Source organism: Moschus berezovskii, chromosome 11 (genome assembly GCF_049115385.1).
Source record: "Moschus berezovskii isolate FMDL1 chromosome 11, NW_MosBer_1.0, whole genome shotgun sequence".
Lineage (NCBI taxonomy): Eukaryota > Metazoa > Chordata > Mammalia > Artiodactyla > Moschidae > Moschus > Moschus berezovskii.
Window position 1 is genome coordinate 82,187,524 of NC_142470.1, and position 27,546 is coordinate 82,215,069.

Consider the following 27,546-nt stretch of genomic DNA (forward strand, 5'->3'; position numbering starts at 1 on the left):
ATTGGTTTTATGAATTAAATAAATTACCACTGTTTCTATAACTTACTTTAAGTAAAAAGTTATATATGTAAAATTGTTTTCAATTAATTGAAATGATAATGAATGTTCAAAGGGTTTAATTTTATGAAATTCTCACAATGCTGCAGATTGTAAGGATTTAATGCTGCAAATCATAGGATTTAATGTGCTAACTAAATTATGATTTCCAGATCTTTCAGTTCAGTTCAGTTCAGTCGCTCAGTCGTGTCCGACTCTCCGCGACCCCATGAATCACAGCACGCCAGGCCTCCCTGTCCATCACCAACTCACGGAGTTCACTCAAACTCATGTCCACAGAGTCGGTGATGCCATCCAGCCATCTCATTCTCTGTCGTCCCCTTCTCCTCCCGCCCCCAACCTTTCCCAGCATCAGAGTCTTTTCCAGTGAGTCAACTCGTCACATGAGGTGGCCAAAGTATTGGAGTTTCAGCTTTAGCATCAGTCCTTCCAATGAACACCCAGGACTGATCTCCTTTAGAATGGACTGGTTGGATCTCCTTGCAGTCCAAGGGACTTTCAAGAGACTTCTCCAACACCACAGTTCAAAAGCATCAATTCTTCGGCGATCAACTTTCTTCACAGTCCAACTCTCACATCCATACATGACCACGGGAAAAACCATAGCCTCGACTAGACGGACCTTGGTTGGCAAAGTAATGTCTCTGCTTTTTAATATACTATCAAGGTTGGTCATAACTTTCCTTCCAAGGAGTAAGCGTCTTTTAATTTCATGGCTGCCATCAGCATCCGCAGTGATTTTGGAGCCCAAAAAATAAAGTCTGACACTGTTTCCACTGTTTTTCCATCTATTTCCCATGAAGTGATGGGACCAGATGCCATGATCTTAGTTTTCTGAATGTTGAGCTTCAAGCCAACCTTTTCACTCTCCTCTCTCACTTTCATCAAGAGGCTTTTTAGTTCCTCTTCACTTTCCGCTCCAGATCTTTAGCTAACTTTAAAACCTTAGACAAATGACTAAGTTAATTAGTAAATAATCTCTGGATGCAGAGACAGTTCCTAAAAAAAGAAACAGAAAAATTGGTCACTAAACAAAATCTGTTACCTTATTACTTAAATTGACAATAGAGTAACAAAATTTGCAAGTACATTTAAATGACATTACACACTGCCGCTGCTGCTGCTGAGTCACTTCAGTCGTGTCTGACTCTGTGTGACCCCATAGACGGAAGCCCACCAGGCTCCCCCGTCCCTGGGATTCTCCAGGCAAGAACCCTGGAGTGGGTTGCCATTTCCTTCTCCAATGTGTCAAAGTGAAAAGTGAAAGTGAAGTCACTCAGTCGTGTCCAACCCTTAGCGACCCCATGGACTGCAGCCTACCAGGTTCCTCCATCCATGGGATTTTCTAGGCAAGAGTACTGGAGTGGCTTGCCATTGCCTTCTCCGGATATTACACACACAACTTAGTTATTTTTGTCTTTCAAATTTGTTAGAATTATATGAAGTAAGTACTAAAGGAGAGAAACATTTTGGGTTTCAACTTTCTAGTTTTCTTTTGTGTCTGAATAAAAGAAAATCTGGTTACTCTGGTAAATATGGCAATTAATATGAATGTTTAACTACACTAGATACAATAATATTTTAAAAATCCAAATATATAAATACAGTAATAATGTATATCACTTTTTGGTTTTTATTAAGAAAGTTAGAGAATTCCCTGGCAATATGATGGCTAAAAGTCCATGCGTTCACTGCCAAAGGCGTGGGTTCAATTTTGGGCTTGGTAACTTAGATCCCACAAGCAGTGCAGCACAGCCAAATAATTTAAAATTTTTTAAATGAAAAATAATGGAAAGTTTGTTCAGATGGCAAATTTACTAAGCTATATACATTTTTTTATTTACCCTATACTAAGTTAATTATGGAGAAGGAAATGGCAACCCACTCCAGTGTCCTTGCCTGGAGAATCCCAGGGTCGGGAGAGCCTGGTGGGCTTCCGTCTATGGGGTCACACAGAGTCGGACACGACTGAAGTGACTTAGCAGTAGCAGCAAGTTAATTATATTTTAAAGCTATAGTTAAAGGCTTCAAATTAATATCTATTTTTATATTTGTATGTCTGTTTATGTATGTGGTATTATATATTTATATATCTGTTATATATATACACACATGTTAAGACATCCCTGGTGGCTCAGATGGTAAAGAATCTGCCTGCAATGTGGGAGACCTGGGTTTGATCCCTGGGTTGGGAGATCACCCAGAGAAGGAACTGGAAACCCACTCCAGTATTCTTGCCTGGAGAATCCCCATGGACAGAGGAGCCTGGTGGGCTGCAGTTCACGGGTTCACAAAGACTAAGACACAACTGAGCGACTGCATAATGATGATAATTAAGGCATATCAGTACGTTCTTTACTGCAGATTGTTACATGAAAACACACACAGGAATAAAAATAGAATTTGGATCCAGCCTGGTGGGCTTCCGTCTATGGGGTCACACAGAGTTGGACACGACTGAAGTGACTTAGCAGCAGCAGCAGCTATAAAATTAACAAGTTATTTTATGAACAGATCAGTGAAGGTAAGAAAATTATTTTGCTAACTTTTAGCACAGAGTCGGACACGGCTGAAGTGACTTAGCAGCAGCAGCAGGAGTGCTTCTTGACACAGTTTTAAATGATTTTTCAAGAGTCTTTACTGTTGAAAAAAGTTGAATTCCTAGCAAACATTGTTGCTTATTGCTGTGTTTTTACAACTTTGCTGCAAGTTGTTTTATCTTTAGATATTTATGAAAATATTTCCCTGGTGGTCCACTGGTTAAGAATCTGTCTGCCAATGCAGGCGACATGGGTTTGACCCCTGGTCCGGGAATATTTCACGTCCCGAGGAGCAACTAAGCCCATGTGCCACGACGGTTGAGCCTGTGTGCTAGAGCCTGGGACCCCAACTACTGAACTCATGTGCTGTAACTACTGAAGCCTGAGTGCCCTAGAGGCCATGCTCTGCAACAAGAGAAGACCCTGCAAGGAGAAGCCCACACACTGAGACTCCAGAGTAGCCCCTTCTCGCCACAACTAGAGAAAGCCCACATGCAGCAACGAAGACCCAACAGAGTCAAAATAAATAAATAAATAAAATTATATCAAAAAAAGGACACAGAGTTTATCTTCTTAGGCAAATTATACTTAAGTAAACTATCTTTCTTAAATACAAATAGTTTTTATGATTGAGCAGTTTTCAAGGTTAAGAAAAAACAAACATGCTCATGTATAAGAGCAAAGACAGTAGAAAAACTGCCTATCAAAATGTGTTTCCAGGATTCTAGATTCACAATTCCTATTTTCCTTTTTGTTCATACAAAGTCTGAAGAAACACTAGTGGTATTAATGCAAATATATGGTAATCTTGAGAGACCTATTGCTCATTTGAACATTTCACTGAGTAGCCAAAACATAGCTGCCTTGTCCAAAAGTGCGACAGCAAGAGTAAAATGTGTAAAAACTTTTAATTGATTTAGTTTTAAGGTTTTCACTAACATGCGACGAGTTGACTCGCTGGAAAAGAGTCTGATGCTGGGAGGGATTGAGGGTGGGAGGAGACGGAGATGGCTGGGTGGCATCACCAACTCGATGGACATGAGTTTGAGTGAACTCCAGGAGTTGGTGATGGACAGGGAGGCCTGGCGTGCTGTGATTCATGGGGTCACAAAGAGTCGGACACGACTGAGCGACTGAAATGAACTGAACTGAACTGAACCTTAGTACTTCCTGCGCTGTATAGACTCTTCCATTGACAGAAGATACTCACTTTTCAACTTGTCATCTAATCCTTATAAAATATAGTTGTCTTTCCCCTCCCATATCACTGCAACGCTAACACAGACACTTCCTCCCTTTACCTGAAAAAAGAGAACCCTGTGATTACTTAACCCCTATCAGGGAACTCTTCATATCTTTTATTGGCCTTATAAAGACTCTTGAGCAGGGGACCCCAACGAATCTTTTACCTGATGATCTGAGGTGGAACTGATGCAATAATAATAGAAATAAAGTGCACAATAAATGCAATGCACTTGAATCATCCTGAAACCATCCCTACCCTACCCCACCTTCGGTCCATGGAAAAATTGTCTTCCATGAAACTGGTTCCAGGTGTCAAAAAGGTTGGGGACCGCTGCTCTTGAATATTCCTGATTTAATTATGTAATAGCTCATACCTAAAAAGAAAAACTAAAAATTGCCAAGTGGGCTATTCTATCACAGACATGAATTTACGCTTGAAATTTGAGCTTCTCGTAGAAATTAAACCAGTTCAGATGGCCATATTAATTGTTCTTGCCAATGCCTGCTAATGAAAGATAAAGTATTTTCTGATAGTGGGTATTGTTTGGGTTAGTCTGTGATTTCAAAAGTCTTTAGAAACAAAGGAATTTCCTGAGCATTACAAGAATCCTCGCAAAATGGACTGTGAAAAAAGAACCTTGAGATGCTTTGCTAGTACCTAAAGAGATAGCCACAATAAAAGTGAAAGTTTCACAAAAACCCCTCATGACATTATTCAAAATAGCTAAGAGAAATTAACCATGATGTAGGACTGAGATTCATAGGGTCATTTTAAGAAGTATTGCTGCTGATTTTTCCAATGCATATCTTATTTGCCAAATATTTATAGTTCATTTCCTTGGGACTTTGCTCAAATATAACCTTATGAATGAGGTCTTCCCTAATCACCCTATATGAAATAAGAAACTTCTTCCCCATTCTGCTTTATATTTAAGCAGCTTGTCTCTTGTCTGTTTTCCCCAGTAGAATGTAAGCCCTATGAGGGTCTTTGTTCTTTCATTTTGTTTATTTCCAGTGCCTAGAAATATCTAGCATATGATGGACACAAATAAGTATTTATTCAATAAATGAAATATATGCCTTCCTAAGTCCATTGCACTTAGCAGCATTCATTTATTCATCGAACAAATAGTAAGTTTTGTCTTTCAGGCAGTATGTTGAGCTCTGGTGATGAACAGTGACTAACCTCTGCCTTCAAAGTGGTTCTGGTCTACTCAGAGGGAAACTGACTAGTAAACTGGCAGTTAGAGCACAGTGTAGTAAATGCTGCATCAGGGGAAGTACTAGATACCACGGATCTGCACAGCAGACTCATCTAGCCAGCCTTCAGGGAATGGAGAAAGAATTCCTGGTGGAAGGAATGTCCCAACAAAGACATGAAAGACAAGGAGTTAACCCAGGCGAAAAATTAGTGGAGTCAAGAGTGTTACACGCAGAGATGGGTCTAACAGAAAGACTGAAAATGAGAGAGGCTGTTGCCAGATTAAAGACTTACACCAAAGGTGCCGATTGTTTCAGGTGTTCAAGTCTTGCAGCATGCTGTCTCCTGTGTTGGGAAAGTCTGGAATGCCACCCTATTTATAGCTTAATCACCTTTACAGTCTGAAAGACCTTTTGCTATGTATCTTCTCCTGCCTCACAAAAGCCGATGTAGCCACTAGGTTCTTTGTCCCATCACTAAAACCAGTGTTTCCTCTGTTCTAGCCTTATCAATGTTTTTCTTCATATTAGATGGAATTTCTTAGAGAACCGAAAATATGAAAATAATGACTGCAGAGTAGAAACATATAAATATAGACATAGATGTAGATACTAGTTTTTATCTATTATATCTATCATCTTCTAGCTCTTGTCTGAGTAGTAAGGAGGTGAAGAACCACAAACGTGTCTTTTTCCATAATCTGGTTAATATTTGTCCCCACTTTTTGTCATTGTTGTTCAGTTGCTCACTTCACTGCGACTCTTTGTGACCCCATGGACTGCAGCATGCCAGGCTTCCCTGTCCTTCACTATCTCCTGGAATTTGCTCAAACTCATGTCCATTGAGTTCTTGATCCCATCCAACCATCTCATCCTCTGTTGTCCCCTTCTCCTCCCTCCTTCAGTCACTCCCAGCATCAGGGTCTTTTCAAATGAGTCAGCTTTTCGCATCAAGTGGCCAAAGTATTGGAGTTTCAGCTTCAACATCAGTCCTTCCAATGAATATTCAGGACTGACTTCCTTTAAGATGGACAGGTTGGATCTCCTTGCAGTCCAAGGGACTCGCAAGAATCTTCTCCAACACCACAGTTCAAAAGCATCAATTCTTTGGTGCTCAGCTTTCTTTATAGTCCAACTCTCACATCCATACATGACTACTGCAAAAACCAAAGCTTTGACTAGATGAACTTTGTTGGCAAAATAATGTCTCTTCTTTTTAATATGCTGTCTAAGTTGGTCATAACTTTGCTTCCAAGGAGCACGCGTCTTTTAATTTCATGGCTGCAGTCACCATCTGCAATGATTTTGGAGTCCAAAAATACAAAGTCTATCACTGTTTCCATTGTTTCCCCATCTATTTGCCATGAAGTGATGGGACCGGATGCCATGATCTTAGTTTTCTGAATGTTGAGTTTTAAGCCAACTTTTTCACTCTTCTCTTTCATCAGGAGGCTCTTTAGTTCTTCTTTGCTTTCTGCCATAAGGGTGGTGTCATCTGCATATCTGAGGTTATTGATATTTCTCCCAGCAATCTTGATGCCAGCTTGTGCATCATCCAGCCCAGCATTTTGCATGATGTACTCTGCATGTAAGTTAAATAAGAAGGGTGACAATATACAGCCTTGATGTACTCCTTTCCCAATTTGGAACCAGTCTGTTGTTCTATGTCCAGTTCTAACTGTTGCTTCTTGACCGACAGACAGATTTCTCAGGAGGCAGGTCAGGTGGTCTGGTATTCCCATCTCTTTAAGAATTTTCCACAGTTTGTTGTGATCCACACAGTCAAAGGCTTTGGCATAGTCAATAAAGAAGATGTTTTTCTGGAACTCTCTTGCTTTTTCCATGATCCAGCGGATGTTGGCAATTTGATCTCTGGTTCCTCTGTCTTTTCTAAATCCAGCTTGAACACCTGGAAGTTCACGGTTCACATATTGTTGAAGCCTGGCTTGGAGAACTTTGAGCATTACTTTACCAGCATGTGAGATGAGTGCAATTGTGCGGTGGTTTGAGCATTTTTTGGCACTGCCTTTCTTTGGGATTGGAATGAATACTGACCTTTTCCAGTCCTGTGGCCACTGCTGAGTTTTCCAAATTTGCTGGCATATTGAGTGCAGCACTTTCACAACATCATCTTTTAAGATTTGAAATAGCTCAACTGGAATTCCATCACCTGCCCTAGCATTGTTTGTAGTGATGCTTCCTAAGGCCCACTTGACTTCACATTCCAGGATGTCTGGCTCTAGGTGAGTGATCACACCATTGTGATTATCTGGGTCATAAAGGTCTTTTTTGCATAGTTCTTCTGTGTATTCTTGCCACCTCTTCTTAATATCTTCTGCTTCTGTTAGGTCCATACCATTTCTGTCCTTTATCGAGCCAATCTTTGCATGAAATGTTCCCTTGGTATCTCTAATTTTCTTGAAGAGATCTCTAGTCTTTCCCATTCTATTGTTTTCCTCTATTTCTTTGCATCGATCACTTAGGAAGGCTTTCTTGTCTCTCCTTGCTATTCTTTGGAACCCTGCACTTAGTTTTATGAGAGCAGAAGCTGAGATGGAGCTTGACATGCATATCTATTAGGGACCAACTTCTGGTTGAAAAGGGGAGGATGTAGGGTTGGAGTAAGAACTGTGACTTAGGCTCCCCTAAGGCTCAGGAAATACCAGGGGGCGTCTGAGAGAGCACATACAGCCCCAGGCAGAGTTGTCCCACAAAGACCACACATATACTAAGAATGCCGTCAGTTGATCAATACTCAGATGGAAGGGTGTGAGCTTGGGTGTGGCAAACAGTTTCAGAAAACTTTGATGGGAGCATCAGCTGGACACTGTCTGGTCACTGAATTCCCAGCATCCTGGGTAGTAAGTCCTTCCTTGAAGCACAGTCTTATTCCAGAAACATACAATTATGATTTCCAATGAGGTAGGTTATATTCAAATTTCCCTAACAAAAATGTGTGTATTTAAAAAGGTGTGGAAAACACCAAAGGTGTATGATTAAAATCAGTATATTGGGAATATAATACAAATAGATTTTTCTCAGAGATATTACTGAAACCTGAAGCACTGCCATGTGGCTTCCTGTCTTTAAGTTTGATGGTAATAACTTTAAGTCAGAATTTTGGTTTACTTTGTCCCAGAAGACATCTAACATTTTCCATGTTGGATTGCAGATCACTTTTTCCTTTGAGGTACTATGAACTTCATTTTCCCATCCTTTTTCCATGACCTCAAGAGCCAACTATCCAAACAAATTTCACTTAAATTGATTCATATGGTAGCTCTGTACTTTGAAGTTCACTGTTGATCTTTTGTATTATAAAATGACTCTTAAACTTATTTTAAAGCAATGAAGTCAAATGATTTCTTAAAATATATTCAATGTAATAGATATCATTAAAGAAGTTTAACATTATAAAAATTACCTTTTAGTGGGGAAAAAACTTTTCCTCTGGATCTAAGAATATTTTCTCTTGTGCGCTTTTTCCCCCTATCCTTGCCATTCTAGATCATTCTGTTCTACTGCTGCTCTTTCTTTCTGGCTGCATTTCTTACTGATTCTAACCAACGTTTCAAATGTTTTTCCCTAGCTGCTGTCTTTCATAGCTTATATGGAATTGCTATCAATAGGATCTAGAGGTAACCAATTATATATTAAGGGTTGATTCTCCATTAAAAAAACATTCAACTCTTATAGACATTTAGAAAACTGTTTGCCAGACTCTTAAACCTCAAGACTCTTGTGACTCAGCTGTGCTTCCCTGTGCACTTAAATCTCTAGCTGTCACTTAAGGTGGTAGCCTTTTCCTCTTTGTTTTACTCCACCATAACAGAACAGCATTTGGGTAAGTCCAGCTCAGTTCTTTAGATGCTGTTGGAGAACTTGTTTGCAGCAGACTATAGCAAGGCTTCTCTGGTGACTCAGATGGTAAAGAATCCACCTGTAATGTGGGAGACCTGGATTCAATCCCTGGGTTGGGAAGATCCCCTGAAAGAGGGCATACCCACTCCAGTATTCTTACCCATAGACAGAGGAACCCAGTGGGCTGCAGTCCATGGGATCACAGAGTTGGACATGACTGAACGACTAAGCACAGCACCAGAGGAATAAAGATAATTCCAGTCCTCCAGGATTCTGCTCTCTGATCGGGTAGACTTCAGTATAAAACTCTGCTAATGAAGAGGTATACACAATGTTCAATGAGAAGACAAAGAATAAACACATAACTCAATCTAGAGGCTTATAAAGATGAGAGCTGATTTGAGTATTAAAGGATACTTATCAATTACAATACATATCAGGAAATCATAAGTTGAATAAAGAGTAATTCTATATTTCAAAAAAAAAATAAAGTAGACTTAATAAGAGTTATCCAGTCCTGTATTACTAGAGAATTGTGTAGGAGGCACAGGAGGGGGACCATCGAAGTAATATATGCCATGCGAATATCATGTATTCTATAGGGCATGGAGACCACTGAAGAGTTTTAAGCAGAGAAGTGCCTTGGATTTTGGAAATATCATTCTCACTGGCATGACAGAAAGGAAGGGTCGAAAGTAATGGTTCTCCATGTGCCCTGGACCAGCAACTTCAGCATTACCTGACAACTCAGAAATGCCAATTCTCAGGCCCCACTCCTGACCTACTGAATCAAAAACTCTGAGATTGCGACCCACCAATCTGTGTTCACACAAGCCCTGCAGGTGATTGTGATCCAGGCCAAAGTTTCAGACTTACTGCCCTAAGTCAGCAGGTGAGCGTGTGTCCAGTCGCTTCAGTTGTGTCTGACACTTTGTGACCCCACGGAGCCCACTCTGCTCATTGGATTTTCCTGGCAAGAATACTGGAGTGGGTTGCCATGCTCTCCTTCAGGGGATCTTCCCAACTCAGCGATGGAACCTGTGTCTCAGGCAGATTCTTTACTTGCTGAGCCATCAGGAGACATTTGACAAAGCCTAGAGCAGCGCTGAGATTAAGAAGGAACTCACCTCAGGTACAAAATTTAAGAGGGTTCTAAAATCTTCAGAACCCACGATAAATAATATGTTAAATTAATGTAACATTTTGAAAAAATGAATGCCAAAGATTCACAGTGTTGTTTGTTTTAGGGCTCTGTGTTATTGTGCAATGGCAACAGTTGTTTCCAATCTGCTTGGGGTTCCCAGGGCGCACACAGCTGTCATATTTCCCAACAGGCTGATTGGGTAATGTGGGGTTCAGGTCTGACTTCATGGGTATGGGAACTGTGCAGGTGAACAGGGCCTCACATGCAGAGGGACCCCACACTTAGAGAGGACTCCCCAGTTGTTCACTGTTCTGCTGTCACTGTCTTGGAATTCTTCACAATTTAAGAAGGGGCCCTGTCTTTTCATTTTGCACTGGGCTCTGCAAAGTATCTCTGGAACGGTTTTCAGTTATTTTTTTTTCCTTCAAATTTCACATTAGCAAAGAGTAAATTCATTTTCCTTGTTATTGTATAACTTTAACTTTTTGCACTTAGTTCAAAATATGAGAGGACATTTTGATAAGTGTACATAGGGCACACATTTTTCCTTTTGCCTCCAACATGGCCCAGCACAGGACTAGTACAGAGACATTAATTGTCACAACTAAGGGTTCTACTGACATCTAGTGGGTCGTGACCAGGGATGCTGCTAAACAGCCTACAATACACAGGACACTTCACAACAAGAAATTATATGGTTCAGAATGTCAGTGGTGCTGGGGTAAGGAGGTTGTTAGCTGTGTCTTGAATTAGGACAGTTATTGCAAATAAGGAACTACCTAGAACTCGATGAGTAGTCAGCTGGGAGGGAGTGGAGTTCAAGGGAAAGAAAGATCCTCAGAGTTTTTGCCGCTTTAGGAAATAAGCTATATGGTGAATTCAGGAGAATTCTGAAACAAGACAAAAAGAAATAGGAGTTTGAAGCAGGGCATCCAAACAGAGATGTTCATTTGAAGGCCAGCATCTGAAGCTCTGAACAGGGTTTAGCACAGTCCACAGGTACCTCCATTATGGTCCTCTGCCCATACCCAAAACTCCAGGACAATTCCACTCCTCCTGCTTCAGAGAATGGACACCATAGCTCAATCAGGGGACAAGGAAGGCAATTTTCGGCTTTTTAAGGTACACGTGATTTTTCTGAAACTCATGGCCGAGAAATTGTTTTATTCATTTCAAATATTTAGGCCCTAAAAGGCTCAAATACAGAGTTTATTGTCATGCTATAAGTAACAGACTGGGATAACAGGCAAGCACTTTTCTCTGAGATGAAATAAATATTCTACAGGTGGAAGAGAAGAGGGACAAAACAACGCAGGGGAGAGGATGGCTGGGAGAGCGGGACTGGGTCGGGGCACCAAGCCGACAGGATCTGAATCAGTACCGACAGCAGCATACCCCCCCTTGCAAAGGCAGCCCTCTCTTCCAGTAGCTGAGACCACTCGAAGGCCTCAGCATAGAGATAAAGGCCCATCACCTGTTCTTGGGTAGGGCTGAAGGGATCCACTGTCCATTACAGATGAACACCAAAGTAATCTCCTGTGGCTTCAATTACATTTACTATGCAAGCTTCTCTAGAACAGTTCCTGGATGACTTTTATTTCTTCTTCAGTTTTTTTTTTTAATCAGCAGAGAGTGAATTGATATTTCACCCTAAATATTCAACCTTTTAATTGCCATCAATAAAAGGCAAGGATTTTTCTTTGTTAAGTTTATGGGATACAGTTTCTAACTACAAGATAATTTTCTATTTCCTGTTTTTTTCTTAAAAAACGTTTTTGCTTATTCTTTAACTCTGCCTTCATAGTTATCTTTGAAGGCAGAGAACTTGTCTTGTTTAATATCATATCACTAGACCATGGCATGGGCTTCCTGGTGGCTCAGATGGTAAAGAATCTGCTTGCAATGCAGGAGACCCAAGTTCCATCTCTGGGTCAGGAAGATCACTTGGAGAAAGGAATGGCTACCCACTCCAGTATTCTTGCCTGGAGAATTCCATGGACAGAGGAGCCGGGTGGGCTACAGGCCACAGGGTCACAAAGAGTCGGGTATGACTGAGTAACTAACACACACAGACCACGGCACAGTGCCCAGAACACAGTAGGGGCCAAGGCATTCGTCCCCTCAGTGTGGCTTGTCTCAGCTGCGACGGACAGCTCACTACCTGATCCAATAACTGCTCGATGTAGGACAGAAGCTCTGTCCCTTCCAAACAACTCCGGAGCTCCCAGTAGGATTGGCTAAGGCCTCTGTAGTAAATTCATTGCAGTTCAACACTTTCTGATAGTTCTGTTTCCCTCAAGCCCTTGCCAGGGTTGTTCTCAAGAGTACTTGCCAGTAACTCTCCTTTACACAAATCTCTGCCTAGAATCTGTTTCCTGGGGAACTGACTTAAGACAACGTTTAATAAATATTTGTTGAATAAATGGATAAAGGAGCTCTTTCACTGTAAACTATGAGGTTCTTCACACTAGGCAGAAATAATTGTGGAAACCTCTGACCTTCATTTGGAGACTTAACATTTTATCTTTGTCATTTCAGGCCCTAAAAGTCAGAGCTCACACTCAAATCATTCACTCAGCTTCTGGGTCATGCATGACTTCCCTATGATGACAGTATCAATACCCAGTTGTTTCAGTTACATTGTCATTTGGCCACCAGACACTCAGAAAGCCACTCTTCCTGGCTCTGGGTCACCTACTCCAGGATTTAACATTAAACCCAAATTACCCATTTAGTACCATTAATTCCCCAAGACCTTATTATTGTGGCATTGTTTCATTTTGTGGGAAACTGTCACCGAGACAGTTGGCCTCATTTGCATATAAAAAGGAGAGTTTGGAATATAATGGAAGGAGCCCTGGACTAAGTACCAGCACCACTGCACACTGGTCATTTGTTCCATTTGAATGTTTCTCCATCAGTAAAATGAGAATCCCAGCTCTGCCTGCTCTAAAGGTCTGGGTTAAGGAATACTTGAAAATGACTGGAATTGGGGGAAGGGGTCTAGTTGAAGGGACCACATGCGTTCCTCCCTAGTACAGGACAGGTCTGAGTATAGGGGGCTAGGATGTTGTCCCATAGATAGTGAGGAGCTAGTCTAAGCCAGACTCCTGGGCTGGGCAGTAATTCCTTTTCTTGTAGGACCCTTTGAGGTATGTTCCCCCTCTGAGAACAGCACAAAGGTTTCTTGCGTGCTGGGGTGCAGACAGCATGGTTTATTTCTTCTGAGAATCCTCAACTTCTGCCCACCTGGCTGGGCTACCAGACTTGGAAGAGGTAGCTGGGTTTGGACAAATATTTCACGCTGTTATGAGATGGGCCCTCACTGCCTGAATTTACCCATTCCCACACCAAACTTTGAGCACAGGCAGAGGTGAGTGCCACACAAGCCAGGAACATTTGGGATAGGCTTAGGTCTCCCCCAGGAGACCACAGATGTCAGCCAGACCTGGCCCCATAGGAACCACCTGAGACCGGACGACCACGATGAAAAACACACATGTGCTTAGGAGATGCGCAGAACTCTGGTTGGAATGCACTGCTGGTGGGCTGGAGAAACACGACCTAGAGGGCCCTGCATCCCCACACCGGAAGGAGTGTGTTAAGAAGTATGCCCCCACCCGGCGCTGCGTCGAGGGAAGGAACTTCAGTGGTCATATGGCACAGGACATCCAACACTGCATCCACTGCTACCACTGGACCAAGCGGCCATTCTCCTGTTTCAATCCAGTTGAAAACGTGGATTGTGCTAGGTACCCAGGGATCTACCCCCAAACAGGGCCTGCAGCCTAAATTCCAAAGTCCAGAGATTGAATCTTTCAGCCTTTCTAAGGGAGCACCATGATTTTTGAACCTTTATTGTGATGTTTTGTATCAGGTCTGTACTAGTTTGCTGTGGTTAAAAAACAACCAACAAGACAGCTTGCACTTGTATTTGTTTTCAGTTCTATACTTCTCTGCTCCATGTCTTTTCTCTCCTCAAAATCTGTTCTTTCAATTAAGAGAAGAAAAAAAGCACCACACAAAAATCCCAGCAGCACAGGGTTTAGTCTCACTAGCCCAAAGGCTGTCTGAGCTAAGGGGCTGAGGGCAGAGGTCCAGGTGAGTACACTGGAGAGGGTCTGGCTTGGACCCTGAAGTAAACAGAGCCTGGCATCCACCCTCTTTTTTAGTTAGGGATTACATTAGTTTGTTATTGCTTTTATATCAAATACTACACGTTCGGTAGCTTAAAACCACACACACTCATTTTATTACAGTTCTGCAGGTCAGAAGCCTGAAATGGGTCTCATGGAGTGAAAACTCAAGGTGACAGCATGGTTGTGTTCCTTGTCTTTCCATTTCTTTCTTTCCGCCTGCATTCCTTGGCTCGTGGCTCTCTCCTTCATCTTCAGAACACATCACGCTTACCCCTACTTGTGTGACCACATCTTTCTCTGATTTCAATCCTCCTGCCTCCATCTCATGAGGATTCTTGTGACAGAGGTCACCTGAAAATCCACAATAATCTCATCTCAAAAATCCTATATTTAATCACATTTGCAAAGTCCCTTTTACCACATAAGATAACACATTCACAGGTGCCAGGATGACCACATGGACATCTTCGGGGAATCTTTGTTCAGCCTACCACTGGGGGTGCTGAAAATTAAGTGAGAGGCAGTGAGCCCAAGAGGGCTTGTAGTTGACCATCAAGTGTGAGTGGGAAAAAATAATAGACCATTTATTGAACATGTTTTCTGTTCCAGAAACCCTGATAGGCACTTCCCACGTGCAATCTCATTTACTTATCCCAGCAATGTAGGAAACTAGCTATTATTAAAAGACGAGAAAACAGGCTGAAAGAAGTTAGCTTTCTTAGTCAGTGGTAAAGCGTCACACTTGGGTCTCTGACGCAATCCTTTCTCTTAACCTCAAGAAAAGTCAGTTTTCTCATTTGTACAATGGAGACAGTGATTAGCTGATATTAACACATTTGTATAAAGATTAAGAGAGCTCTCCTCTGCGGAGGGCTGAGAAGAGGTGTGGCTTGTGTTGAGTGCCCCATTAATGCTGGCTATTACTATTATAGACCTGACCTTCCCTGGTCTCTCCTTGCTCAAGTCCCTCCTCTCTCAGGCAGGGAGAGCATCACCATGTTCTAACCCAGTTCTGACCAAAGAAGGCAAAAGCTCTGGTAATGTTACTCTAGGCAAAGAAGGCTGTTAAGTGCTGACATTAGTGTGTGGCCAGAAAACTGGTATCATGAGACAATGCTGCTGCTAAGTCGCTTCAGTCATGTCCGACTCTGTGCGACCCCATAGACGGCAGCCCACCAGGCTACCCCGTCCCTGGGATTCTCCAGGCAAGAACACTGGAGTGGGTTGCCATTTCCTTCTCCAATGCATGAAAGTGAAAAGTGAAAGTGAAGTCGCTCAGTCGTGTCTGACTCTTAGCGACCCCCATGGACTGCAGCCTACCAGGCTCCTCTGTCCATGGGATTTTCCGGGCAAGAGTACTGGAGTGGACTGCCATTGCCTTCTCTGACTATGAGACACTAGGGTGGAGCATTCAGTTGAAAGGAGACACCATTTTGCATGATATTTTAAAATAAAGTTGAATGGCCCTATTTCGTAGACTTTCTAACAGAAGTGCCACAGAAGGGAACTGGGCTTTGCCTGAAACGGGCAAGAGTGTTAACTATATTTCAAGTGAAGTAAAAGTTGCTCAGTCGTGTCTGACTCTTTGTGAACCCATGGACTATACAGTCCATGAAATTCTTCAGGCCAGAATAATGGAATGGGGTAGCCTTTCCCTTCTCCAGGGGATCTCCCCAGTGCAGGAATCTAACCCAGGTCTCCCGCATTGCAAGTGGATTTTTTTTTTATTTTACCGCTGAGCCACAAGGGAAGCCCAAAAAGGTATTTGCTAGTTGCATATGACTTATAGCCATGTCTACCACACAGTGCATTCTATTCCCAACCCTGCTGAGTAACTGTGGTTTCCTCTCTGCCCTTTATTTATAGAACATAACTATATTTACTCATACCCCAAAATGCTTCAAGCAGCTATTCTGCAGGCTTTCAACTCAGTCCTTCCAGAGGAATAGGACCACTACTGTGTTTTCACTCAAACCAGAATCCTAGAAATCATCTCCAATTTTTGTCTCTCACCTACTGCTGTACTCAATCAGCCTGCCCTGAGTTCTATTGACTGGGCCTCCAAGTCATTTTTTAACACCAGAAGATCAATCCTGGGTGTTCATTGGAAGGACTGAAACTCCAATACTTTGGCCACCTCATGCGACGAGTTGACTCACTGGAAAAGACTCTGATGCTGGGAGGGATTGGGGGCGGGAGGAGACAGGGATGACAGAGAATGAGATGGCTGGATGGCATCACCAACTCGATGGACATGAGTTTGAGTGAACTCCAGGAGTTGGTGATGGACAGGGAGGCCTGGCGTGCTGTGATTCATGGGGTCGCAAAGAGTCGGACACAACTGAGTGACTGAACTGAACTGAACTGAACTGAGCTGAAGTTCCTTTCAAAGGTACTTCTACTATGTTCCACAAGTAGAACAGCTGAAAAGGGTATTTGGAGTACTGAACAATATATCTCCAAAACATTACCCCAAACTAGTCAATTTCTGTCCTCATGGCTGAAAGAATTTGTCCAAGCATTCTCATTCGAGACACAGGAAATATGAATATGGAATAGTACATAGGTATATGGAAGCAGCCTAAGTGTCTACTGACAGATGAAAATACAAAGAAGATGTGGTGTATGTGTGTGTTTGTGTGTGTATTAACATATACACACACAATGGAATATTACTCCGCTATAAAAAGTGATGGAGCAAAAGCAAAACCAATACCCAGCTGTGGATGTGACCAGTATTAGAAGCAAGGTCCGGTGCTGTAAAGAGCAATATTGCATAGGAACCTGGAATGTTAGATCCATGAATCAAGGCAAATTGGAAGTGGTCAAACAGGAGATGGCAAGAGTGAACATAGACATTCTAGGAATAAGTGAATTAAAATGGGCTGGAATGGGTGAATTTAACTCAGATGACCATTATATCTACTACTGTGGGCAGGAATCCCTTAGAAGAAATGGAGTAGCCATCATGGTCAACAAAAGAGTCCAAAATGCAGTACTTGGATGCAATCTTAAAAACAACAGAATGATTTCTGTTCATTTCCAAGGCAAACCATTCAATATTACAGTAATCCAGGCCTATGCCCCAACCAGTAACGCTGAAGAAGCCCAAGCTGAACGGTTCTATGAAGACCTACAAGACCTTTTAGAACTAACACCCAAAAAAGATGTCTTTTTCATTATAGGTGACTGGAATGCAAAAGTAGGAGGTCAAGAAACACCTGGAGTAACAGGCAAATTTGGTCTTGGAGCACGGAATGAAGCAGGGCAAAAGCTAATAGAGTTTTGTCAAGAGAACGCACTGGTCATAGCAAACACCCTCTTCCAACAACACAAGAGAAGACTCTACACATGGACATCACCAGATGGTCAACACCAAAATCAGATTGATTATATTCTTTGCAGCCAAAGATGGAGAAGCTGTATACAGTTAGCAAAAACAAGACCAGGAGCTGACTGTGGCTTAGATCATGAACTCTTTATTGCCAAATTCAGACTTAAATGAAGAAAGTAGGGAAAACCACTAGACCATTCAGATATGACCTAAATCAAATCCCTAATGATTATACAGTGGAAGTGAGAAATAGATTTCAGGGACTAGATCTGATAGATAGAGTGCCTGATGAACTCTGGACGGAGGTTCATGACATTGTACAGGAGACAGGGACCAAGACCATCCCCTGGAAAAGAAACCCAAAAAAGCAAAATGGCTGTCTGAGGAGGCCTTACAAATAGCTGTGAAAAGAAGAGAAGTGAAAAGCAAAGGAGAAAGGAAAGATATAAGCATCTGAATGCAGAGTTCCAAAGAATAGCAAGGAGAGATAAGAAAGCCTTCCTCAGAGATCAATGCAAAGAAATACAGGAAAACAACAGAATAGGAAAAACAAAGAGATCTCTTCAAGAAAATTAGAGATTCCAAGGGAACATTTCATGCAAAGATGGGCTCGATAAAGGACAGAAATGGCATGGACCTAACAGAAGCAGAAGATATTAAGAAGAGGTGGCAAGAATACACAGAAGAACTGTACAAAAAAGATCTTCACAACCAAGATAGTCATGATAACGTGATCACTGACCTAGAGCCAGACATCTTGGAATGTGAAGTCAAGTGGGCCTTAGAAAGCATCACCACGAACAAAGCTAGTGGAGGTGACGGAATTCCAATTGAGCTATTTCAAATCTTGAAAAATGATGCTGTGAAAGTGCTGCACTCAATATGCCAGCAAATTTGGAAAACTCACCAGTGGCCACAGGACTGGAAACGGTCAGTCTTCATTCCAATCCCAAAGAAAGTCAATGCCAAAGAAGGCTCAAACTACTGCACAATTGCACTCGTCTCACATGCTAGTAAAGTCATGATCAAAATTCTCCAAGCCAGGCTTCAGCAATATGTGAACAGTGAACTCCCAGATGTTCAAGCAGGTTTTAGAAAAGGCAGAGGCACCAGAGATTAAATTGCCAACATCCGCTGGATCATGGAGAAAGCAAGAGAGTTTCAGAAAAACATCTATTTCTGCTTCATTGACTATGCCAAAGCCTTTGACTGTGTGGATCACAATAAACTGTGGAACATTCTGAAAGAGATGGGAATCCCAGACCACCTGACCTGCCTCTTGAGAAACCTGTATGCAGGTCAGGAAGCAACAGTCAGAACTGTACATGGAACAACAGACTGGTTCCAAATAGGAAAAGGAGTACGTCAAGGCTGTATAATGTCACCTTGCTTATTTAACTTATGTGCAGGGTACATCATGAGGAACGCTGGGCTGGAAGAAGCACAAGCTGGAATCAAGATTGCTGGGAGAAATATCAATAACCTCAGATATGCAGATGGCACTACCCTTATGGCAGAAAGTGAAGAGGAACTCAAAAGCCTCTTGATGAAAGTGAAAGAGGAGAGTGAAAAAGTTGGCTTGAAGCTCAACATTCAGAAAACAAAGATCATGGCATCTGGTCCCATCACTTCATGGGAAATAGATGGGGAAACAGTGTCAGACTTTATTTTTTTGGGCTCCAAAATCACTGCAGATGCTGATTGCAGCCATGAAATGAAAAGACGCTTACTCCTTGGAAGGAAAGTTATGATCAACCTAGATAGTATATTAAAAAGCAGAGACATTACTTTGCCAACCAAGGTCTGTCTAGTCAAGGCTATGGTTTTTCCCGTGGTCATGTATGGATGTGAGAGTTGGACTGTGAAGAAAGCTGATCGCCAAAGAATTGATGCTTTTGAACTGTGGTGTTGGAGAAGTCTCTTGAGAGTCCCTTGGACTGCAAGGAGATCCAACCAGTCCATTTTGGAGGAGATCAGTCCTGGGTGTTCATTGGAAGGACTGATGCTAAAGCTGAAACTGCAATACTTTGGCTACCTCATGCGACGAGTTGACTCACTGGAAAAGACTCTGATGCTGGGAAAGGTTGGGGTGGGAGGAGAAGGGGACGACAGAGAATGAGATGGCTGGATGGCATCACCGACTCTGTGGACATGAGTTTGAGTGAACTCCGGAGTTGGTGATAGACAGGGAGGCCTGGCGTGCTGTGATTCATGGGGTCGCAGAGAGTCGGATACGACTGAGTGACTGAACTGAACTGAACTGAACTGATAAAAAGTGAAACTTGCCATTTGCAGCAACATGGATGGACCTAGATAATATCATACTGAGTGAAGTAAGACAAAGTCAAATGTTACATAACATCACTTTCATACAGAATCTAAAAAATAATACAAGCGAACTTATTTATAAAACAGACCCACGGACAAAGAAAACAAATTTATGACTACCAAAGGGGAAGGGGGGAGGAGTAAATTAGGAATGTGGGATTAACAAATACACACTACTGTATACAAAATGGATAAACAACAAGAACTTCCTGCATAGCACAAGGAACTATATTCAATACTTTGTAGTAACCTATACAGAAAAGAATCTGGAAAATATGTACGTATAACTGAATCAATTACTTTTCTGTAGTGTTAAAATTAATATTGTACATCAACTATAGTTTAAAAAACCCACAATCTTTACCTTTTCCAAGAAATTCTGTTTTACAAACTTTGTTTTCTCCCCTTGCAGGACCCAGCTGAGTCCTACTCTCTTACAATTTAAATCAAGGTTTCCATCCCTTCCTGTCCTAGAGATTTCTTCTCCAGATGTCCCAAAGAAACAGTGGTAGGCATCTACAAGTTTGCTACTCTGAAGAGATTTTGTTGTTGTTTAGTTGCTAAGTCATGTTCAACTCTTTTGTAACCCCATGGACTCCAGCCCTCTAGGCTCCTCTGTCCATGGGATTTCCCAGGTAAGAATACTGGAGTGGGTTGCCATTTCCTTCTCCATGGGATCTTTCTGACCCAGGGATAAAACCCCATCTCCTGCATTGGCAAGTGGATTCTTCACTGAGCCATCTAATTTTTAATTACTCACTGGAATTTTCTTTTAAAGCTTAAATATGTGATTTTTTTTATGTAAAAAAGTTATATGAACCAATATGAGTTTTAAAAACATAATACTGAGCAATTTTTATAAACAAAATAATTTTCTATTTGAATGTTGTATTTCAAAATAAATATATTATTTAAACTGAGCTGACAAGCTTTTCTAACATACTTTGGGTAGGAAGTTAATAACTAAAATCTATTTGTAAATACTTGTTTTATATATCTTTCTGGATGAATTCTATAATTCATGTGAAAAAATATGCTGTCATTCAAACAGTGCTGAAATAAACAACTTGGTAAGCAAATGCCCCCTGTAATTTCACCCCCAGAAAAATCACTGTCAACATTTGGTGAGCATTCATCCTGGCTGAATTCCTTATTGAAAGCCAGAAATAATCCTGTAGTTTGCTGCCACATAGCAGTAAAATAAGCATCACTACACATGAACAAGGAAAAGAACTTGATGGTCTATTACCCCAAGCTAACAAGGAGATCCAACTAGTCCATCCTAAAGGAGATCAGTCCTGGGTGTTCATTGGAAGGACTGATGCTGAAGCTGAAACTCCAATACTTTGGCCACCTCATGCGAAGAGCTGACTCATTTGAAAAGATGCTGATGCTGGGAAAGATTGAGGGCAGGAGGAGAAGGGGATGACAGAAGATGAAATGGTTGGATGGCATCACTGACTCTATGGTCATGAGTTTGGGTGGACTCCGGGAGTTGGTGATGGACAGGGAGGCCTGGCGTGCTGCAGTCCATGGGGTCGCAAAGAGTCAGACACGACTGAGCGACTGAACTGAACTGAACAAATATTTGGTGAGTAACGCAGGGCATTGTACTAGTCAACAAGGACCTAAAAATGGTTCCTGTCTTGGAAAAGTTCATAAATTAGTAGGAAGACTGGCATAAATATATGCCAGGATACAAATAACTAGCATGTCTCAACAAAGTGACAATGCTGAGACAAAACTACTGGTAGAAAAAAACAAGAATTTCTCTATCACACACATGAAATTTCACTGAGGAGGTGATATGTGAGATGGATCTTCGAAGTGTGAGCAAGTTTCTTGGGTGGAAATAGACTTCTGAGCAGACATCACAGTACAATGCATGAAAGACCAGTGCTTTTAGGAAATATTGAGGTCTCATAAATCGGAGCCTGGTGTATGGGGAAGGAAAGAAAGAGTACAGAGAAGACAGCCAGTATGTGCTCTTAGGTAGGGAAGGGATAAGATCAGAATCCTTACTCATAATAAACCTAGGCTTGTTTTTTTTTTAAGGGAATTTGCTTAATTATTAAAATAAATATTTACACTGAGCACAGTTAATTCAGTGACTTTCTTCACATTTTTTAGAGTCACAGAAGTTGCATTTATGTTTTAAGCAGTTTAGATGGTAAAGATTCTGTCTCTACTTCGTAGGAAATAATTATGTTCAATGACTCCTCACAACAGCCATTGCTTTTGAAGCACTGGTTGGGTTGGCATCTGTGATTGTAGGCAAATAAATGAGATTTCTATGTAACATGTGCTGGTACTGGATGCACTTGTTCGCCAGGATTTTGTTCTGATACTCACGATATAGCAGATCAGCTGGTCATTCTCCTCTAGGACCCATTGGATCATTTTGATTGACTTCTGCTCTGTCAGCCAGTCTGTTATGAGGGCTGCTGATATCCATGTCCCATGAAGCCCTATGCATCTGGTAAACCTAGCCTTATGATTAAATTCTGTGGCTATCTTCTATGAAAATGTATGTCATTAAAGACTTGATGGACATGAGTTTGAGTGAACTCAGGAGTTGGTGATGGACAGGGAGGCCTGGCGTGCTGTGATTCATGGGGTCGCAAAGAGTCGGACATGACTGAGCAACTGAACTGAAAGGCAAGTAAGTTTGTAAAAACACATGTAAGAATATTTAAGTGTTTCCATATGGTCTACTGTGTAAATTATAATCAAACAACTCATAAATAATTTCTTAGTTGTGACCCATCAGTCAGTATATTTTAAGTATTAAGAAAAATTTGCAGATGTGTTATAGACAGTGGTAGCTAGCTTCCAAAGTGGCCCCCCAATTACACTGGCCTTCTGGCATTTATCTGTTGGTGTAGTCCCCTCTCACAATGATCAGTACAATGAGTAGGGCTGACCTTTGTAATCAGTACTGTATTTTTGAGATGGTATGTGACTTCTGTGCTTGGGTCATATAAACCATTGAGGCTTCTACCTTGCTCTTTCTGGGGAAGGCCAACAACTGTGTCGTGAGAATGCTTAAGTAGCTTGGGGGAGAGGCCCACACAGGGAGTAACTAAGGCCTTTTGTTAACAACAAGCACCAGTGAATTAAGTTATCTTAGAAATGGAGCCTCTAACTCTAGGGTACAGCTTTGGATGACTGCAATCTCATCAGAGGCCTCTGTCCAGAAGGACTGAGCCAAGTAGCTGCTGAATTTCTGACCCACAGAAACTGTGAGATAAAAAGTGTTAATAGTGTTTATGGGCTTCCCTGGTGACTCAGATGGTAAAGAATTTGATTGGAATGCAGGAGACCTGGGTTCGATCCCTGGGTTGGGAAGATCCCCTGGAGGAGGGCGTGGTACCCACTCCAATATCTTGCTGGGAGAATCCCCATGGACAGAGGAGCCTGGTGGGCTACAGTCCATGGGGTCACAAAGAATTGGACATAACTGAGCAATAAGCACAGCACAATAGTGTTTTAGACATTAAGTTTAGGAATCATTTATTATGTATCAATAGGTAAGTAATAGAAGTATCATGCTTTCTTTCATTGACGTGGGGACAAACTTATATTACCAAGTAACATTTTTATTATATTAACAAAGAACAAAATATATTAACAAACAATAAATCATATTTATAGTTCTAGTATATGCTTTTGGATTTCATTTTACACATGAAACTATTAAACAGGGATTATTATGAGGGATTCCTTAATTATATAAGTCACCATGCATTGCTGGCAGTAAAAGTAAAGTATACTTTTTTAGGATATGGTGACTGATAGACTATTATGATTTTCGGTTATGGAAAACAACATCTATAGGAGATACCCGCAATTGGAGTGAAGTTTATAAACAAATATTAAATGAACAGGCAATTAAATCCCTTTTTTGTGGTTTTAAAAGGTCAAATTTTAATTATTCAAATGTAAAAGAAGTTAAAAAATCATTATGTATGAAAATGTATCATTAAATTAAATAACTATAAAAATATTCCCTTCCCCAATTGAGGGAATTTGTACCTGCTTTAATAGGTACATATTTAAACTACACTTAAAACCCAGATATACTAATAACTTTTCATGATTTTATGTAGTCCACACTTTCATAATAAGATGCCACTTATGTGTTTTCTTTCATACTTTTATGTATTAAGGATTACTGAGTCTTCAAAAATTCCCTTGGAATACGTCTTTACTAATAAAATATATAGCTACTTAAAAAATGGTTCCTAGCTCAAATTCATGCTATGTTCTGAAAAATCTCAAGTAGAGAATTTAAAATAGTCTCAAGTTGGGCTTCCCAGGTGGTGTAAGCAGTAAAGAACCTGCCTGCCAAAGCAGGAGGTGCAAGAGATGTGGGTTCGAACCCTTCTGGAGTTCGAAGATCTTCTGGAGTAGTAAAGGGCAACCCACTCTAGTATTCTTGCCTGGAAAATTCCATGGACAGACGAGCCTGGGGGGCTGCAGTCCATGGGGTCACAGAGTCGGACATGACTGAGTGAGCACTTACAAGCTGGCAGTACAAGGCAACTACAAAAAAAAAGAAAAGCTCTTTTCAAAACATGTTACTCTTTCAGTCTTTAAAACCTGAACTTTCTCTTGTCTCTATTTCCCACTCCATTTATTTGCCCCTGTGTACTAGAAGCACTGGAGTTGTCTCTGCTTGATCTCATCATTGTCAGTTCCTTTCCTCCCAGTCTCTTTTACACCCATTCAAACCTACTCCAAGCAAACTTTTGCCCCATCACTCTATGAATGGCAACTTTATCCTTCCAGCTGCTCAGATCAGAAATCTTGGAATCATCTTTAACTCCTCTTTTCCTCACAGCCTATTTTATCTTTCAGGAAATCCTGTTGGCTTACTTCCAAATCATATCCTGAATTTGTCCACTCTTCACACATTCCACTGCTATTGTTCTGATCTGAGCTGCCAGCATCTCACCTGCTTAGTTTATAGCAATAGCCTCTTCACTCACTGGTCTTCCCACTTCTGCTAAAGTCTAGTCTCAACAAAGTAGCACCAGTGGCTCTTTGTAGATTAATCCTATCACTTCCTGCTCAAAATGACTCCCAACTTCACTTAAAGTCCTTGTAAGACTTTACATAATGGAAACTCCCTTGTTTCATCCCCTATAACATATACTTTTGCTCACTTGGCTCCAGCCATAGTGGCCTCCTTGTGGCTCTTCCACACCGACCTCCTGCCCTGATACCACTGCAGTGGCTGTTCCCTCCACACAGAAATTTTGTAAATCTTTATTCCAGGAGGCCTACCCTGACCACTCTATTTAAAATGGCAACAAATCTCCCCATAGTCCATTCTCATCTTCTGTTTCCCGTTTTCTCAATGGCAGTTACTGCCTTTTCACATACATGTTTGTTGTGTTTGTTTGCCTCCAAGCTCATGCTGTAATTTTGTGGGGAAGAGTCACAATGTCTGCCCCTTACTTTCAAATGGTTGGGCCAAAATTTAAAAAGGGTTGGAATTCAGATCGTTATGAAGTTAATTTCAGTGACCTGGAAACATATACTGTTTCCAGTATATGGAAACACTTAAAAAGGGTGTTAAAATCCAAAATTCAACCAAGTAAATTTGAAGATCTAACTGGCTTTATTCAATGATTCATGGATCAGGCAGCATCCCACCTAGTAAATAGGAAGGCACTCCATACATGGCACAAATGGGAAGCTTCTATAGAAATGACATGGGACAAGGAGGTTAACAATAAAGGAAAAGAAAGGACTGTTTCAAGTAAGGTTACCTCTCTAGTGCTGTTTAGAAATTCCATTCTTGAGACAGGCTGAAACTGCAATGAAGTCTTGGTTTGCAATGAAGTTTGGGGCTAGTGGCTCCACCCTGGGCCTGTTCTTTCTTTCTTTTTTTTAAAAACAATGGTTAAGATGGTAAATTTTGTTATGTGTATTTTACCACAACTTAAAAAAAAAAAAGAAAATATCAGAGCGCATAGCTCCTGTAGAGTAATAAGCAAGTTCAAGAAATTTTTCTTGCAGTTACAATGTATGAGTATTCAGGTGCAGTTGGTTTAAGGTACAATGCATTTCTTACTATCAGTCCCAATCAAAATTAGAAAAAAAAAAATTGATGTAGAGAAAGTTCTACATACACTCATCAGCTGACACATACAAGAAAGTTCACAGCAGCATTGTTCAAGGAAAAGCTGGAACCTATCCAAATTTCGAGAGGAGAATGGATAAATGTGGTATATTAAACAATGGAACAGATGGCACTAGTGGTGAAGAACCCTCCTGCGAACGCAGGAGACATAAGAGACTCTGGTTCAATCCTTGGGTTGGATCCCTTGGAGAAGGAAATGGCAACCCACTAAAGTATTCTTGCCTGAAGAATCCCACGGACAGGGAAGCCTGGTGGGTTACAGTCCATGGGGTTGCAAAGACTTGGACACGACTGAGGTGACTTACCACGTGAATGAAGTAACTATAGGAACCTACTTTTCTGTGGATGCCAAAAGCAACGGTGAGAGAAGCAAAGTCCTGGAGAAAATAAAACGATTCCATAAATAAAGTTCAAAATCAAACAAAATAAGATGTATTTAGTAATACATACGTGATAAAATTACAAAGAAGAATGAAAGTAGGTGAGATAAAATTCGGAAAAGTCACGACTGAAAACTTAAAATCATTAACCTGGCTAAAGGTGTGGGGAAATTCAATGTTTATCAATATTGCCCAAATTAATTGCACTTGAATATAGATAGCCTCAGTGTTTATTTCCTGATCTTACCGTCCCCACCCCCAGCTTCTAGAGTAGAGGTTGTTGTTCAGTCGCTAAGTCGTGTCTGACTCTTTGCGACCCCAAAGACTGCTGCAAGCCAGGCTTCCCCTTCCTTCACTATCCCCTGGACTTTGCTCAGACTGACGGCAATTGAGTCCGTGATGCTAGAGTAAAAGTTGGTACCTACTTATTCATGCATTTTCATCTGATAAAACGTGGTTATCGTGTTAGTCAGTCACCTTAGACTCTTTGCAACCCAGAGTAACTCTTTGCAAAAGTAACTCTGCAACTGTAGCCCAGCCAGGCTCCTCTGTCCATGGAATTCTCCAGGCAAGAATACTGGAAAGGGCTCCCATGCCCTCCTTTCCTCATCTTAGTCAAAGTTCAAACAGTAGTTTCAAGGGACTGTCCGTCCCACCCCTTACCCCATCTCATAGGCTCTAGTCTTTAGGCTCCCGTTCTAGCGGCCCGGAGGCAGTTTTCTCCCTGTCTCTGCGCTGAGGAGGCTGAGTGCGAGGAGGGTGGAACGCCTGGATTAAGGCAAAAGTGCTTTCCAGGCACTCAGGGGTGTGGAGGCCACAGTGAGAACAGCCACAAACGCAAGGAGGCGAGCGGAGCCTGACCCAGCCAAGGCGGTGGGTGAAGCACTCCACGCTCTCTTTAAAGTAGAGTCAAACAAAACTCACTGCACCGGTTCCTGGGTGACATCAACACCTATCTGAACTCCTGATTGGAGGAGCTCCCTGGCTCAATTCTCGCGATGATGCTTCCTCCACGTCAATTACTTCCCTCCCTCGCCAGGACCCGGTATTCGACTACAGACCACGCTGTGAGCTACCGAGACACCGTAGAACTAGACCAGCTTCCGGGACTCATCCTGACTGCTGCGACTCTTCTCAGACGCTCACGGGCACGAGGTTTGGCTTCCA

At 41.6% G+C, this 27,546-nt stretch overlaps 1 protein-coding gene, 1 long non-coding RNA gene and 1 pseudogene across 5 annotated transcripts in view; 1 reads left to right on the top strand and 2 right to left on the bottom strand.

Moving 5' to 3' along the window:
* On the bottom strand, positions 1-27,410 carry LOC129539044 (uncharacterized). Of its 3 annotated transcripts, XR_016038607.1 has the most exons (4): positions 27,043-27,410; positions 25,626-25,739; positions 9,064-9,211; positions 1-1,056 (listed from the first exon to the last, which is right to left on the bottom strand). It is a non-coding gene; the product is annotated as an uncharacterized LOC129539044 (long non-coding RNA). The 3 variants fall into 3 exon arrangements; XR_016038608.1 differs by lacking the exon at positions 9,064-9,211; XR_016038606.1 differs by lacking the exons at positions 1-1,056; positions 9,064-9,211 and adding an exon at positions 13,864-14,537.
* On the bottom strand, positions 22,058-24,800 carry LOC148776221 (SS18-like protein 2 pseudogene; annotated as a pseudogene).
* The window catches only part of THADA (THADA armadillo repeat containing), a 352,983-nt gene continuing 352,843 nt past the window's right edge, over positions 27,407-27,546 (top strand). For both annotated transcript variants that reach the window (XM_088841512.1, XM_055399202.2), the window contains exon 1: positions 27,407-27,534. The gene's annotated coding sequence lies outside the window, so the exon portion shown is untranslated. The remainder of the gene's footprint in view (positions 27,535-27,546) is intronic.